The sequence below is a fragment of the Arvicanthis niloticus genome, chromosome 2 (assembly GCF_011762505.2).
Source record: "Arvicanthis niloticus isolate mArvNil1 chromosome 2, mArvNil1.pat.X, whole genome shotgun sequence".
In the NCBI taxonomy this organism is placed as follows: domain Eukaryota; kingdom Metazoa; phylum Chordata; class Mammalia; order Rodentia; family Muridae; genus Arvicanthis; species Arvicanthis niloticus.
The window spans coordinates 13,607,700-13,622,485 of record NC_047659.1 but is presented as its reverse complement, the minus strand read 5'-3'; the positions used below and the strand labels follow the sequence as shown (position 1 = coordinate 13,622,485).

The 14,786-nt window shown below is 41.8% G+C and overlaps 1 pseudogene; it reads right to left on the bottom strand.

Moving 5' to 3' along the window:
* Positions 1–1,602: 1,602 nt before the first annotated feature.
* On the bottom strand, positions 1,603–14,035 carry LOC117702868 (ribosome biogenesis regulatory protein homolog; annotated as a pseudogene).
* Positions 14,036–14,786: the final 751 nt, after the last annotated feature.

Here is a 14,786-nt window from a genome sequence, read left to right as displayed (position 1 = left end):
GGACATTGGATTGCTGCTCTGTAGTTCCATTAGCCATCACTTCTCCAATATCTACCTTTCTGAGTTCCAGTGAGAACTCAAGAGTTCACTGAGATCCAGTGAAACCTCCATTTAAATGTGTCCAGTAGTTCAGGAAGGACTGTGTTTGGCACTGTCATCTGTGGCTTCTGCCTTCTGAATCTATGGTACAATGTGACCTAACCTCTCAGGTGTAAGAGTGAAAAAATCATGTAAGTCCTTTCCAAATTGTTTGTGTTGTCCTGGGCTACTTCCTTCAGCCAGGTAGTATCACTATGACAATGATCAAAGGTGGCAATTCTGCAGAGAAACAGCAGGGGATTTATTAGGTAAAATGAAAAGGATTTGGAATAATAGTCAATCCTAGTATAGAAATTAATTTCATTATGTGCTTGTGGTTTTATGAGAACAGCAGGAATAGCAGGGTGATTTAAATCAATGAAAGTATGAATTTCATTGTATAGTCTTACTCTTTGCATATATATATATATATATATATAATTTAATTTTGCAAAGATAAGTTTATTAAGACCAAAAATAAAACAATGAAACAGGGAAAAACATCCAGGACAGAAATAAACATGAAGTCTCCTGCTGGGTGTGGCTGCTCCTCTCTAACCTCAGCCTTGGCTCCATACTGAATTCCAGACCAGCACTTGCTAAACTCAAGCCAATTAAACAAAAGCCATCAGTTTCAAACAAAATGACAACCATTTTCTTGGGTTAATTACCATTACAAGGTTAATTACCATTACTTAGTGTGGTTCCAATATATCACTTAAAGCAATTCACTGGCCAAATGCACAACCTGAACCAACATCAAAAAGCACTATACTTTTAATATTAATAGTTAGTGGCAAAGTTTTCCAAATATGAGGGGTCTTTTTATTTTTTATTATTTATTTATTTATTTATTGTTTTTTTTTTTTCAGAGAAAGGGGTTCTCTGTGTAGCCCTGGCTGTCCTGGAATTCACTCTGTAGACCAGGCTGGCCTCGAACTCAGAAATCAGCCTGCCTCTGCCTCCCAGTGCTGAGATTAAAGGCATGGGCTACACCGCCCAGGGAGGGGTCTTTTTATAACCATTTTAACTACTTTGTTTTTCTCAAGCACACTCCATACTGGTACCCAGGTTACTGACTTCACATACAACCCCTACCAACAGTAAAAGTTAAAAGCAACATCAGGTTAAAGCATACCTTTACAATACTTGTAAATCACAGGTGGACGTAATTTTCCCCCATCCTCCTTTGCTTTGATAAATATATAAGGTTTGTTACAAAAATAATGCAAAAATGTTGAAACCAATCTACTATAACTCAGAAATCTGATCAACTCTTACCCAGTATCCAAAGTCAAGATAAAAAAGGCAGGCCTTAACTTACTCCTGGTTCTGACCATATCATTTCTATAATTCTCATGCTCCAAAATACACTAACTGCCAGTCAGCGTCTCCATTAGTTCATAGTCCAGCACTGACTCTCTTGGGGAGGCAAACCTGTCACTTCAATGTCAATCTCACTGAGGACAGCAGCCACCTCCTGAGCCAGCCTGCAGCATGCACAACTTAACCTTTAGTACAGTCCTAGCTTTTCAGAACAGGTCCAGAGGGGAGATACTTCCTCCTCTTCCCAGCTTGGCGCGGCACTCCTGTCTTCTTGCCCCCTGACTCAGGCGGCCTGGAATGCTTCTTGCCTCCAAGGCCTCCTTTCCTTTTCTCTCCCTGACCCAGCAGGCAGGCTGCCTTTCTCTTGCAGGAAGGTCCTGGCAGGCCCTCTTTTCTCTTGCCTTTCTGGCTCATCTTCCTCCTCTTGGCAGGCTCCTCTTGGACTTCGTCCCTCATCTGTTTGTTGGTGGCCCTTGTCACGTCCAGCTGAGGTTTATTACTGTTCATGATTCGAAGTAGCTCCCCAAAGGGGGGGCTGAAACTTCCTCTTCTTGCCAGAGGGTCGGGGTGTTTTCTCCTTGGGGAGGCACTCCTGGAAGCTTCCCACTGAAGCTCCTCCTTACTCTGGTGTCCCTTATGGTGCAGCCCAGCTGAGCTGGGCATCTGCATCTTGTGCTCGCGGGCCAGGTTCCACAGAAGGTTCATCTCTTTCTTGGCCACGCATTCTTTCTTGGCCTGAATCCTCTTGGTGAACTGGTCTTCCATGGGGTTGGCACTCGCAGGAACCTTGATGAGCCATTCCTTAGTGTCATCCTGTGCGTGCTTGTAGCCCCAAGGTACCGCCACTGGCCACTCACCTCGTCCCACAGGAGGTTAGTCTTCTTTTGGGGATGGATGGGATGCCCTTAAAGCCAGTGGGCAGGGGCAAGGGCAGCAGCTTTTTGCTGGGCAGGCATATGGCAGGCTCCAGCAAGCTCACTACCACTGCCTCCTCCATGCACTCCATGGTCTGCAGCTGCCAGTAGCTGGTTGATGAGAAGCTGCATGTTGTCCCGTGCCAGGGCCTGCAGCTCAGCCTCCAGCGAGGGCCTGGCCTGGCGCAGCACTGTCGGGGGATTGTGGTCCTAAGCCAGCAAGTTGCCCAGGTCGAATTCCAGCTCTAGCTCCTTGTGCACCTTGATGAGCTGCAGCTTCTCCACCTCCTCTTCCTCTGCCTTGGCCAGCAGCTCCTCCACTCTCTTGCCATCTATGGCTCTTGATGCACACCTGTGTTCCCTCACTTTGGGGCAACAGCAGAATGTGTCCCTACTACAGCAACACTCTGTTTTATATTTCTAAAAGAGATGAATTAATGATCAGAAAGTTTAGAAAAAGCTATTTAACTATCTAGTGAACTCCTGCAGACACAATCTGCTTTCCAACAAATTATACTTCTCTGTCCACTGTGTTTTGTGCCAGTCAGCAATTCAAAAAAAAAAAAAGTGTGTTGAACAATTTGTTGTTTCCACAGGGAATAACGAGAAATAAAAATTTTAAAGACTCAAATGAAGACCACAGATTGTTTCCTATCATGTTCTTTTTGAACTGCTTGCTTATTTAAGTCTTCTCATAGCTCCAAGTGTGCTGGAGGAGAAGCTTCCACTGCTGTCAGATGTTCAGGCTCTCCTCCTCATTGCACACAGAATCATCCCCACAGTACCCACAGTTGCCAGTGTCTAAGGATGAGTTCTCTTGTCACCTGACATAAATCATTCTTCTATCCAATATCTTTCTAATCACACCACCCAGAAAGAAAATGGCTCTGTAATTCCTGCATTTTAAAACAGCCTGAGTGAACCAGCAAGAAGAGTTTTCTGGCTCAACATTACATTACAGCAAGTAAGAGAGCTAAATGGAAAAATGAAAATAATTTTGTTTTATGGCATATATGCTTGTGACTTTTAGAATTGCACATTGAATATTTTCAAACGGTAACTGTTTGGCACCAAAAATTCCTGCCACCTTTTAAATGATGTAGCAAGAAACATTGCTATTGATCTAAAGTGAGACAACTGATTCTTTACACAAAACAGTTTATTTGGTTGAAGCAGTGAGTCACTGATTACATGTTGACTCTCTAGTAATCTACCTATAAAAATGCTTACAAAACTACTATTATACAGGCCATCGTGACTTTTGCTTTTAAACTCAGAAGGACAGGTGTTAGAAAGGACCCAAAGGCTCTAGGGATGTTCTGGTCCAGTTGATTCATAGAAATGCAGGACCCAGGGTTTTCAGGGATCCATGGAGGTTATACAGCTAAGCACTGATAATTGGTCAAGTCACTTCAAATGTACTATACAGCTTCAGCTACAGGCACCTGAGCACAGAGATCAGCAGATTAGAAAGGAGTGCCCTTCCCAACACTAGGAGATTCAGAATACACTTGAAGTATATAGATTTTATTTATTACCTTTTATAGGCATTATTTTACCAAGTAACTGTCATCTTCCAGGTTCTGCTGAGGCTTCATTTTCCACAGTTGTTCTGGGTTTGTAATATCTTTACTGACCCCCATGAATGCTATAAAATAGTGTGGCCTCAGCCACCTAAAGAAAGAAAATGGAAGTCTGTTCTATTTATGATACTATTGTTTTGTTGTTGGTTTGTATTTGAGACAGGGCTTCTCTTCTCTGTGTATCCCTGGCTGTCCTGGACCTTGCTCTGTAGACCAGGCTGGCTTCAGCCTCAGAGATATGTCTGTGTCTCTCTCTCAAGTGCTGGGACTAAAGGCATACACCACCATTGTCCAAAGACAATACTTTTGTTTGATGGAAGAATGTAAAGTATTTATTCAGTTGAGAACTAAAATAGAAAAACACAATTAAAATTCAAATAGTAAATAAGTTACACATTTAACTAGCCTTCAACCAGTTCACTAATGTAAATTATTCGTTCAATGAGTGACAGGTTACTTATATGAAACATATAGGATTGCCTGTTTCTCTTTTCTACAGGAAGATTTTACTCCAAGTTCTCAATTAGACAAAAGCCTGCTCCCCTTAAAGATAAATGGAATTAGGAATGCATTTTTGAGTTTTGGCATTGATTCTATCATCAAGGCTCGAGGCAGTTGATGGAGAACTTCAGGAAGATAATGTTTCCTAGGCTTCCACGTTAATGATGGAATCTGTAACAAAAATGATCTGCTTTGTATGCTGAAACATTCCTGAAGGTAGGAAAGAGAAAAGATACACTCATGAAGCTGAATCCCAATAGTTACTTCAAGGCACAAAAGGCTGCACTGCTAGAGTGTCCTTTGGACAAGCCCTGTTGGTAAAAGTGGCTGCTCATCTATTTCTGATGGGTATTAAGTTGTTTTCAGTCACCGACAAGCCCGCTTTCTCAGTCAACCCTGTGAAGAGGAGCTTGTTAAAATTTTTCCCAAACCAAGAAAATTATTCCTTAAGAGCTTCATGGAGCCTGATCCAGTCTTGGCTTTGCACATCTTATGCATGACAAACAGGAGGTCATAGTCTCCATCATTTTTAATGAGCTATAATTCACTGCTAGAAGGTTATACCTCCAATCTGTACCTTGGCCAGTGAAAGAAAAACAAGTTAGGTACACAACAGGTAGGCTGTTGGAAAATATTCCAAATACGTTGGGATTTTGGACCACCTGTGAGGCCTTATTGAGTGGAAAGTTATTTTCAGGAATAGATTATAATACTTAGAATGTTTCCAAGTTCTAAAAGTCAGCTTTTTCCATGACAGCAGTATTGTGTATTTTCTTACTAAGGTGCTCTGGGAATTCCAGAGTTCCCTATCTTGGAACATTCTGGAGGAGACTATAGGTTGAGCATCCCTCACGTGAAAACTCACAGTGTTGAAATGCTCCAAAGTGCAAAACTGGAGTCTCTTCATGGAAACACAAGTGGACCTCACATGAGGGTTTGCACAGAAATTTCAGGCATAGTAAATATATTCTAATTGTACATTTCTATAGTAGCTTCTCAGTATATAATCCTTGCTGACTTGGAACTTGCTATGGATAGCAGAACTCCAACTCTGAGATCCACTTGTCTCTGCCTCCCAAGTGCTGGGATTAAAAGAGTGTACCACCACATCTGACAGTAAGTCATAATATGTATATTAAATTATCTTCAGGCTAAGCATATTTATATAAAGTGTAAGCAAAGCTTGTATGAGCTTCCTGTTTAAACTTTTATCTTATCTGCAAGGTCTCTTATTTTGATTATATAAATTGTTACATTTGTATGTTACATATGTGGATTTTAAAAAGCCCTACCACACAAATTATTTGTGGTTCTAAGTGCTGATTTGGAATGTAAAGTACACAAATCTGTTTTGATTGTCTCATGTAACAGCCATCCTCTGGTTATAGAAACAAGCAACTGACACAGGCCTGGCCATCAAGAGTTAATTCCTGTGATCACACTGAGTTGCTTAGGGATGGCAGCCAAATCGAGTTGGTAAGTTACAGTCCTCTTCTGATATCATCTCCAGTGGAAGAGAGTAAAGTGATACCCTTAACATGTTTGCTAAGTTAGAACACTACCCATGTAAGACAAAAGATGTCTTCATGTGAACACAAGAAAGCAAACACAGAAAAGCCAAACAAGAAATAAAGAAGGGCAGTGAGAAATCCTGCTGACAATAGTTTAAGCACTGGAAGCCAGGTGACTTCTCACTCAGTTACATAGTTAATACCTTCCTCTTTTTTGTTTGACTGATTGCTTGTGTTTAGTTGTGTATTGACCATTGCCATTGAAAGACTTCTGGGTAAAATCTATGCCATTCAACAAGTTCTTAGAAGGCTGATTATTACATAGGCATTAAAGAGGAGAAAGAGAATGAGAGTTCAAGCCTGCCTGTGAGATGCTTACGGTCTGTCTTCGGGTTATATTACTCCATGCCATTTGCTGACTTTAACCAATACTATAAAGTGAGTGGTTTGGCATGAGGTACCTAGGAATAGAGAAACATGCATTGTACTAAAGCATAAGAAACAGTTTACTCTAAGTTTAGAGTGTATTTTAAGTCTGGTGGTTCAAGTTGGCAGACAGTGATGCATAAATATATAGGTGTTCACTGTTAATTTCTTAACCAAACTGAACAATGATGGGAGACACAGCAAATACAAAGTCAAATGATATGTCTGTCCTCAAAAACCTTTTGGTGCAGGACAGGCAAACAGTCCAGCAAGAACTGTGTGGTAATGCCATGCATCTTAAAGGACGACACTTTATAGACAGGTGGTGACCTGCAGCAAGTTGTTGGTGCTTTTTGTCAGACAGCCACTGCCTAGAGATTGTGGGTGGAAGGCTAGAGTGGCCCAGAAGAGATGCCCAGCCATATGTCTGCATGGTACCATGCTGAGGGACATCACTAAGGAAAAGAACCCATATCAGTAAGGGTGATTGTTGACTGTGTGCCCACAACTGAGAAACCAAAGTACCAGTTAAATGAAACATGCCTTCTTTCACCAGACATTAGCTAAACCTATAATTGAACTTCTACAGGAGAGAAGGTTTCATCAGTCTGCACAGCAAACCCAGCAGGAGACATCATAGTGCAGAGATGTCAAGAATTCCCAGAGTTGAACCAACACGCACCAGCCTCCTTCCAAGTTAAACAGTGAATTCTATTTTGCTGGATTAGGATGGCTGGCTTGCTGTTGCTACTAAATGTTGACACAGCCCCACAGACTCATGTGTATGGCCAGGAGTTTAGATTCCAAGAAACCCAATGACTGGAATACATAGTAGTTTGCAGCACATGTCTCATGAGTGTTTCAAATGTATTTTTGCTTTGTCACAATTAAGTATTGGAAGATGGGAAGCTGTTCACAGAAGTTCTGTTTCTTAAAGCGTTACTTCCCCATGTGCTTAATGTTAATATTAAATACATTACCTTGATTTAATATTGAGATGTGGATGGGATGCATGCCCCACCCCAAGAGAACAGCATAACCAAATTTGAAGTGGACTTAAATTCCACCAATACAAATGCCTGATTGTTGCTTTTACCAGAGTGCCTTCTTTAAAAGAATTGACTATTTTGGAGAAACCCTGAATCCTACCCAGATCCCGAAAGAGTAGGACTGGTGTTCCAAGGACTTAAAATGAAAGAAAATCCACAATTTAGGAAACCAGCCCAAATGGCACAATGAGGTACCAGTCATTCATCCATCTAGGCAAACTTTTGGAAACTGCCAAGTTGGCAAACTTTAGTGGTGGAACCCAGTTTGACTGCAAAGTTGACCAGCACCCTATGCTCTAGCACCAGGACCAAGAGACCTGCTCCCTGAGGGGCTTGCCTAGAGCCTGGAGGAGTTGAAGGGGCGATCAGACCTGGGCTGCCTGGAGTACCACTGCCTGATTGCCTACTCCTGAGACCTGCCTCACTCCTCCTCGGCCCGGAGCAGATTCCCAAGGCCTGTGGATGAGAGGAGCAAGTTGCCTGCAAAGGAGACCCGGGACTCACCCCCTTGACCATGGGATCTGATTTCGAGGTGCTCGCTGGCCATACTACCAGTGATGTCAGCTTCCACTGACAAAGGATCTGGTTTTTTTTTTTCCTCTAAAATACACCAGATTTGTGTCTTTGCTCTTTGTATAAGGGCTTTTAAATTTTTTGAAATGATGAACACCCCTGAAGAGGGCCAGATGCAAAATTTCTAATCCTGCCCTTTCCTCCCTAGACCAACTGTCTCAAAGTCCTGAGGACCTCTTATTAGTTTGCACCAAAACTGTATTTCTTGGTATTAGAGAATACTGCTATAATGAGGGAGAAGGTAATATTGTGGCTTACAGCAATGCCTGAATATTAGAATGACCATTAGAGTTTTGTTGAAGACAGCTATGCCTCTGTCACATTCTTGGAGTTTTGAGTCAATGAATGTAGAATATAGGGGTGAGCCTTTAGTATAAAGACACCTGCAGAGGTCAGCATGCATAACCAGGGTTGGCAATAAGTGGAGATCAAGGGCAAGACACTTTGTCTTTTGCTAGCTGGCATAAAAGAGATCTAACTGGAGATGACCCCATGGCAGGTTTTATTCTAGACTACCTTCCTTTGATTATTGATACAAAATAAGAGGAAACCTTCAACAAATCTCAGTAGGACTTCCAACTTTAAGGAGATGACAGGACAATTGCTGTGCAGCATTGGAGAAAATCATGATGACACTGAGCAGCAGATGTGGCTGCTGGGAAAGAAAATAGCATGGCAAGCAGATCAGGAATGCTTTGTACAGCCTTGGGGTTCAGCTAGGACCAAAGCCTGTCACTAATCACTGAATGCCTTACACATTTCTAACTTCTAGTTGTACTTACAGATCAATATACTCTCAAGAATAAAAGGTCATGGTGGGTATGTGATGCCCTAATCTTTTTGAGATAAAGTATTTTTGTAAAATTGTGTGGGTGTGTGTTTGTGTTTGTGTTAGCCTCAGATTTAAGGGAAGCTAGGAGGGGCCTGGTAGCACAGTCACTACCCAGAGTAAAGGCAGTAGGTAGAGCAAAGATACAGGCAACATCTACCATCCCTCTCCCTGCTAGCCTTGAACTGAAATATTTACCATCACAGACTTGTATCCTCTGCTGCAGGTTCCATCCCCCTGGGCTTGTCTGAAGCTTAATCTAAACACTCTTTTGATTGTACTTCAACATGATTTATTTACCACCTCCACCTTTAGGAGAGTTTTCAATTCTGCAATTCATCTAATAAAGCCTAATCTGCATTGTCATGCAGGATGAGACAGGAGAGATCTGCTCCAACCCTGACAAAAAGAGATCCTGAGGCATGATCAGGAACCCACTCTAATGCCCTACATGCAGGCCTCAGAGTTTAAACACTGAGCATGCCTACCCCAAGTATGTGACCCTAGAGGTCTCAAGAGTCTTCTGTCTTTGGATGGGTGAGATCCAGTGCAGCTGAAACACCACATAAGGAAAGACAAAAGTCCAGGCAGGTGCTGGATAGATGGCTTATGTATTTGAGACTTTGTTTCTTAGAAGATCTAAAGAGTGACATTAAGAATCCTCCATCTTGGGTGCTGGAGAGATAGCTCAGCAGATAATAGCACTGACTGTTCTTCCAGAGGACCCAGGTTCAATTCCCAGCATCAACATGTCAACTTACAACCATCTATAACTACATGATCTGGCACTTTCACAGACATACATGCAGGCAAAACACCAATGCACATAAGATAAAAATAAAAAAAAATCCTCCATCACTTCTGCTCCAGGTATAATCCATTGACCTCTTCTGGCCTCGGGAGAATTCATGCATCTAGTGTACAGACATACAGCAGGAAAAACACCCATACACATAAATGAAATAATGCAAAAACAGAAACAACGCCCTAACCAAATTAAAAAATATCATCAAATACATTGTCCAGGCCAAGAGAACATAATTCATCATCAGTCGAACAACACCACCACCAAAACAAAACAAACAAACAAACAAACAAACAAAAATCCTAACATCTGCCAAATGATCTTGGAATTCATGATCTCTGCTTTGCAGTTATAAGTGATGCTACCATTCAAGGAAATAAAAGGCATACAGCTCTGTGGTTACTAATTTCTTTGATATTCCCTTAGTGAATTTTATTTCTTGGGATGTATTATAGAAACACTCTTGTGTTTCTCCTCTGTTTGTTCATCATGAGCATCCATGGAGTAGTGCATTTTAACATAGTTGAATTTATGACCACAAAGATACAGCATGGATATGTTTTTCATCATGAAGTTGGGTCCACAGATTTTGAAACACTATCCACACCAAAAGCACAATTCTCTGTGTAGCTGTGACTGTTTGGGAACGAATAATGAAGACTAAGCCACATTACACTTGAAGAGGTCCATTCCTACCTGGTACTTCTAGTGTTACAAGACTATGAACCACACATGAATACAGAAGGTTCTTATGAGATAAAAATTGGAGATTATGTTTTTATTCATAAGAATACATTACTTTTATTCAATACAAGCTTAAAGTAGGAGAGTCAAAGTATGTAGTACATAGCCTTAACAAAACAGCAAATTAATTATAGTAACAAAAACAAATAAATGACAAAACTTCAAATGAAAAGAAAGAAAATCATATGCTCAAGGAAATCAAAAGTAACCAAAACCAAAACACAGTTCTTAAGCTAAGCAGCATTCTCTTGCTGTAGATTTTGCAACAGAGACCTACAGTCTGTTGATGGCCTTAGAAATATAGTGCAAAGGCTGTGACTAATGGTAATAATGTCTTCAAGATGAATGTAGCTATGCCCCAATTGGGGTGGGATGCTGTTGGACAAGTCCTTGCAAGGCAAAGCAGGAGTCATGTTTCAGACAATACCTCAAAGTCTTTAAACTTTGCTTGACTTATCTCCATGAAATGATTCAGGATGACCCATGAGGACAAGCAAAATTTGCATTCTCAGGCCCCTCCCGGATGACCAGCAGATCTTAATGACCCTCAGCACTTCTCTGAAGCCTTCCAAACATGCACTCTTGCTGAACCAGAGGCTAAACAAAATAAAGACCTTTATGATATATAGTTACCCAAAGAAAGGAAGAAAATTCAGCCCAAGATTTCCATGGTTATAGGGATGAGTTGCAATGGTGGTTCACTTGCTTTGCACAATCAGTGCTCCTGGTGAAGAACTGTGTCTGCGGGATACCTTGACCTATTCTGTGCCCTGTTTGAGTTTCTGTTGGAGTATTTCAGACATAGGGGAGCAAGACATAAAGGCCTGGTGAGGACCTGTCATGTCAGCTATCCAGCAAACACCAGGCTTATTCCGCAGGACAATCCAGTATGACCTTTGAGATAAGGTCTTTCCTTGTATCCCCAAAGAAGCAGTGCCACAGAGCATCTGGGCCTAAAATTTTTTCTCAGATTTAATAAACAGCTTACAAGTTAATTGTGAACTACACACTGTGCTGGAGCTAAAATAAAACACCACATTTCTCCAATAGTCCATATATATTATATTGAAAAATAACTGCATAACAATGTCTGAATAGAGCACTGTACAGAGGTCTTCTAGGGAGCCTAGCAACCATTCAAGTGAAGGATGTTATTATATCTAGAGTGTAGGAACCTGCCTGGGTTCCTCTTATGAACCCCTCCATCTGCAAATCCCCAGAGAATCCATCTCCCAGAATCCATGCTCACTGAAGAGATACTATAATCAGCAAGAGTGTGCGGTATACAAATCTTCCCAAGGGAAAGTATTGAACTGTAAAAGGGATATTAATGAAGAAAGACGTGATACCACTGCTAATAGAGAAGAGCAGAGATGGGACACGTACCCTTAGCCAGCCTTGTTGACTCTCAGGCTCATGGATTTGACATGGCAGCCTCCTACTCACCTCCATGTACCACAGTCTTTTATTTTCCTACAAATGATTTCAATATAGATAAATAGATTTGGTCTACAACCAGTTTCAATATTGATGAATAGTTTTTCTCTCCCAACTGTTGAATATCTGACTTTACACCATTATCTGTCTCCTTTGGTTCTATTGAGTTAGGTGGAGAGGCATGATGACCTGCTACTGTATTTGATGTTTCTGTGATGCAAAGTGAACTGATAGAGTACTTTCTCATTAAAGCTGGACTGTATTATTGTTTAAGATGTTTGCTGACCAAGTGTATATATGCATAGATACATATGAATATGTACATATATGTTCAGAAACAAACCAGTTCATGCCTTCGTACATGCACACACACGTGCACACACAGAGACATACCTAAATACACACTTGTATATACAAGTAACCATACTACAAACTCCTAAAACAAGCACCTACCAATACAGAAATACACAACATAAAACTGCTAACACACACATGGACAAAAGCATACATACACACACACACACACACACACACACACACACACACACACACACAGACACACACAGAAACACACGGAGACACACACATCAATCCAAAGATTGCTATGTTTCAGCACATTTCCTGACACTTGAGAAGGAAGTTGGACCTAAGCTGTGTAGTAGGCTCTTAGACAAACCCAGGCTCTGCTGCTCAGGCCTGTACTTATTTGTGTTTCAGGAACTTTTCCCATGCAAATACTTGCTGATCCTACAAGAATTAATAAGCTCTATACAGATAGGCTGGTCCACACAATTCAAGATACTAACAAAAAGGGTTTTAAGAACATCCTCCAGGAAGCTTCAAGTAGAAACATATTCTGCTCTCTAAACCTACCTTGGCTCCCTCTCAGAAGACCCTGGTAGCACCATTAAAAAGACAGTTAGTCATGTTTATTATCCATGAACTTTACAACACATTACAGTTCATGTGATATTAAAACATCCCTAATGACGTTCAAAGCAAGCTAGGGAATTAGCATGCAGTGATTTCTCTGAAATGCAGTACTCTACAAAACTGTGAGGGGGAAGTGTCCTGAAGCAAAGTCATGTCCATGAAATACTCAGCAAAAGAATGTCAGCAGAGGGATGCACTGTAGGATTTCATGAATCCTCATGGTGAAGCCAATAAGACACACCATGAATTTCCAGGGTGTTATCTCAGTACAGGATAGGCAAAGAAGTCTAACTTTGTATTTTTATAATAAGTATATTTTAAAACTTTTTATTATAAAAGACTCTAATTACAAAACAATAAATGGGTTGCCTTTCTTTCTGTCCTGGGAGAAGGCTGGACCAGAGCCTCTCTGAGTGAGGCACCATAGAGCAGGAGGGATGATCTGGGTCCTAGATAATTCTGGAAGTGGCATCCTTAGACACCTCTTCATTCCATAAAGCTGGAAGGGGTGCTAGTCACAGGAGCAGGAGCTCCTCTGCCTAGAGTGATAGGATAGCATTGGCAGCCTGGGAGGTATAGCAGAGGGAGAGGCCCTTGCAGAAACAGCCAGGAAGGTCACTTCCAGCCTGGGCGCCTGTCCCCATGACCTGAATGTTGGAGATGCAGATGCTCCTCTTGCTGCCACCATATGGTAGGCATTGAGAGGAAGAGTGCTGTGTGAAAGTCCCTGTGTCATGGAAGGACCCAGACTTGGAGATTCTGGAAGAAGACCAACAGATGGCCAGTTATAAGAACCCAGGTGAGATGGCCTCAGTGGTCAGTCAACCAAACCCACTGCTTTCCCACCAGACTAGGGAACCATCCTATGTGCCACTAGGGTTCCTGGACTCTTGCCCTCTTCCCTCTAAGAGCCTCATACTCCCTTTTGAGAATGAGAGGCTGGTGTTCAGGTTCCAAAGGGTCATGTAAATAGGACTACCAAATCCTTGGAGACAACTTTTGTCTCATATGTGCAGCTGTTGTTGAGCACCCCTTTGTGCCCCATATCCTGTTCTGGTTCCATGAGTACCATGTTTGCTTCCTGGTTGTTCTGCAAATGGGTGGGCCAACCAACCCAGGAATAGGAAGTTGTAATGAATGAGGGAAAGGCTGGAAAGGGGAATCTAAGGTCATATGGTAAGGTTTGGGAAGGGTGGGCTGGGCTAAAAATGAATTTTTTCACTTTTAAGTTTTGGCAATATGGGTTCTGTTTGTTTAAAAGTATTATTGGGTTGGAAAACTCACCTGTGCTTTACGTGGAGCCAAGGTTTGTAGGATAAGACCCATCCTGGGTCACCAACACCCTCCTCCCTCTCCCTAGGGATTTAAGCCTAATGACAAGAAATTCATGAGAAAGCACAGTGGGCTAAGTTGTGTGTCTGACCTGGAACAGACAGCATTGGCTTCGTTCATGTTAATAAAGTGGTTTTTTACAACAATAACAACAAAACTAAAACAATAAAATCTGTAAAAATGTGGAGAGGGCTACCATGTTCTTCCTCTCTATGAGTAGCTTACCCTTGTAGCAGTGACGTGAGACCAAATAATACCAGGAGCTCTGCTGGGAAGTGACACATGATTCAAAGATGCTTGTCAGATAGCTTAACCAAAGCAGGAAGTTTCAGATTCAGTGAGAGACCTGGGCTTATGTTGCAGAAAGAGTGCAAAACCACATGTAATTAACTGGCCTCTCAGCACACCCATCAATATACATATTGGCACAGACATGCATATCCCCCTCCCCAAGACACACCAGGAATCATAAGTGAGCAGGAAACAGTAAGCAGACCTCAATGCTGGAGGATCCATTGAATGTAAAAAAGCTAAAGTTTCAAGTGAGACCCAGGACTGTGCTATCCATCCCTTAGGGACTGAAAATGCTTAGTGAGCAGCTTCTTCTGCAGACTAGGTTGAGAGAGTTGGAGAAATTTTTCTCTTGAAGCCTAACATCTTTCACCCTAACCCTCAGCCAGAGAGAAGCCTTTCTTCACAGATCCCTGTTCATCCAGTCAGCTCCTGGATAGAAGCTCCAGGAAAG